The sequence below is a fragment of the Pantherophis guttatus genome, chromosome 2 (assembly GCF_059756535.1).
Source record: "Pantherophis guttatus breed Tessera chromosome 2, ASM5975653v1, whole genome shotgun sequence".
In the NCBI taxonomy this organism is placed as follows: Eukaryota; Metazoa; Chordata; class Lepidosauria; order Squamata; family Colubridae; genus Pantherophis; species Pantherophis guttatus.
Window position 1 is genome coordinate 120,206,792 of NC_142064.1, and position 3,289 is coordinate 120,210,080.

The window sequence follows — 3,289 nt, forward strand, 5'->3', positions numbered from 1 at the left end:
AACGGCACCCTGAGGAGCCCCTCTCTATGGGAGCGAACTGGTCGGTGAGAGGCTACTGGGAGCCAGTGCAGCTCGCGCAGGAGGGGGGTCACATGGGAGCGCCACGTCGCTCCCGTCACCACCCGCGCGGCCGCATTTTTACTCCAAATTACACAAAATCCTAAATTTAATTTTTGTGCTGTCCATCAACCCCATTCTGCCTTTTACCCTAAAATAATTATAACACAAGAATCAGTTTGGTTTAGGCACCAGGCTCCTAAGAAACTATAGAGACAATTTGGGGCCAATGCTGCTCCTTCAGCCCTAGGAAGAACGAAAGGCCAATGACAAACCACTTCTGAAAATGTTGCCAAAAAAACTGTAGGAACCCGTTTAGGAAGTCATGTAACACCCAGACCGACTAAAAAAAATTGCAGCACATTCCTAAACCTCACACACACACCAAGCTCCATCACATGCTCTATTTCAGTTTGTACAGGTAGACCACAATTTATGACCACAATGGAAAGTGTTATTGTGAATTTGCCTCATTTTACGACCTTTCTTGCCACAGTTTTCATGTGTACTGAATGTTGCTCCAAGACCTCAAATAATGAAGCATAGTTTTAAATAATGTTTTAAATAAATAAATAGATGTTTAAATAAATAAATAGATGTTTAAATAAATAAATAAATTTTTAAAGTAAATAAATAGTTGTAAGTAAAAAAATTTATTTATAACCTAGAGTTGTAGGAGATTAGATATAAAAAACAATAAAAATAAAAATAAAGTCAAACGTATACTTTATAACAGTCATGAAGTACAAGCCAGCCAAAGTTTATCAGGTTTACAAGTGTAACATACAGAGTATGTGTGTATTACACAAAACCATTACAGAGGATAATTGTCCCAATGCTGAACACCCCCCCCCCCCAAATTGCTTTGGTTCTTTCTTTCAATTTAGGCCATTTTGACCAGGGAATTCTGGGAGTTGTAGTTTTAATGTATCCCAAATTGGGAAAGTGTGCTATAGAAAACAGCAGTGTGTGGCTTTGGTTTGACTGTCCCTCCTGCTTCCTCAGTGCGGATGATGTGATCCTAAAGCCGAGTGGAACACAACTGACTGTGGAGTTCCTGGAAGAGAACAGCTTCAGTGTGCCTCTCCTGGTCCTGAAGAAGGATGGCCTGGGCATGACTCTTCCTCCACCATCATTCACTGTGTGTGATGTGGACCATTATGTTGGTGAGTGCTAGGAGAATTTAATTTAACTTAGTTTATCGAATTTCTATGCCGCCCAACTCCCAAGGGACTCTGGGCGGCTTACAGCAAAAAATAACACAACAAAGAATATAAGAAAATTATTAAAAAATTTTTTAAAAACATTAAAAGCCCATGCACACCATTCATGGCCGGATCTCGTAAGATTGCAACAGCGAGATCAATGGCCCCAGGCCTGCTGGAAAAGCCAGGTCTTCACCGCTTTCCGGAAGGCCAATAGGGTGGGGGTAGTCTGGATCTCAGGAGGTAACTGGTTCCAGAGAGCCGGGGCAGCCACAGAGAAGGCCCTCCCCTGCGGGGCCGCCAGCCGGCATTGTTTAGCTGACGGGACCCAGAGGAGACCAACTCTGTGGGATCTTACCGACCGCTGGGAGCTATGCGATAGAAGGCGGTCTCGAAGATAGCCTGGCCCTGAGCCATGTAGGGTTTTAAAGGTAATAACCAACACCTTGAATTGTGCCCAGAGACCAATAGGAAGCCAGTGCAGCTCGTGGAGAATTGGTGTAATGTGGGTGTATCTAGGTGCACCCATGACAGCTCGCGCAGCTGCATTCTGGACCAACTGTAGCCTCCGAACACTCTTCAAGGGTAGCCCCATGTAGAGCGTGTTGCAACAATCTAACCGTGAGGTGACAAGGGCATGAGTGACTGTGAGGAGAGCCTCCTGATCCAAGTAGGGTCGCAATTGGTGCACCAGGCAAACCTGTGCAAAGAATGGGTTGATTGGCAGGCAGACTTCCATTGGTGACCTGAGAGAGAGCTCTCTTGAAGGGCCAGCAGCATGAAGCTTCTCTGCATGGTTTGCCGGGCAGTATTTTATCCCATTAGTTAAGTTGAGGGAACTGAAGTCCAAAATATCTGCCTCCCATTATTTTGCAGGCTATAGCTAATGCCATAGGTTGCAGAGAAAGCTAAAGGTCATTTTTTGCTAAAAGGATATTTTTTTTGTTTTTTATATAAGGAGAAGTATTATCTGGCATTAGTATTAGTCATTCACTTCTATGTAGAGGTCATATGACCTCTTATCAGAGTTTGATGGAATAAAGCCATACTGTTTGTCATCACTGGCTGCTTGGATTAAGCTCATCCGTAATTTCCAATACTAATGAGGAATGTATCCATTTGAACTATGGCCAAGGATGCGGTTCTTCTCAGTCACTGCATCTCAGCAAAGATTCTTCAGTTTGCAGAAAAACTAAAACTTAAGGAAGGGAGAGAACTGTATGTTTGATTGAACCACCGTTTGTTGCAGTCATACTATTGGGTTTGCAAGCACATCTGTTCATCACGGATGTGTAGGTACACAAGGAAGGTAGGATGCATTTGGAAAAGTCACAAGTCTGGGCTGGAGGACAATAATCCCTTCTATTGTCATATCCCAGCGATTGGTATTTAAGGTATGGTGACTACTATTTAGGAGGCAACCATCAGTATTCATAACCACTGATCCTTCCTAAATTGCCACAGTTGTTAACTGAATCATTGCAGTCGTTAAGTCAGTGTCATGGTTTTGAAGCAAATCTGGCTTCCCCATTAACTTTATCAGAAAGTCGCAAAAAGGGATCACATGACACCCCTCCCCCCCAGAACATTGCAACCCTCATAACTTATGAGTCAGTCCCCAAACTTCTGAATTTTGATCACATGATCATGGAGATTTTGTAATGATCGTAAGTGTAAAAAACGGTCGTGAGTCACTTTTTGCACTGCCGCTGTAACTTTGAACGGGCACTAAGTGAACTGTTGTAAGTCCAGGACTATCTGTAGTGCAGAGGCATTTTCATACATTCGTAAACCCCACGAAATAAGCTCGGCATTTCCCCACAAAAGGGCTGAATTTTGAAAATGCAGGCGGTTAGGCGGATATTCTCGTGGCACGAAACGAGCTCCGGGAGGGACAATCGCCTCAGCGCTACGCTAAAGCCCGGATCTCCCATCGCTTCCGGTATTACCCGCCGTGTCAGAAATAACCCGAATTATCCCGCCTTCTTTCGTGGCGGCTGAGGGCGCTCTATCCGCCGCTCCGTTTG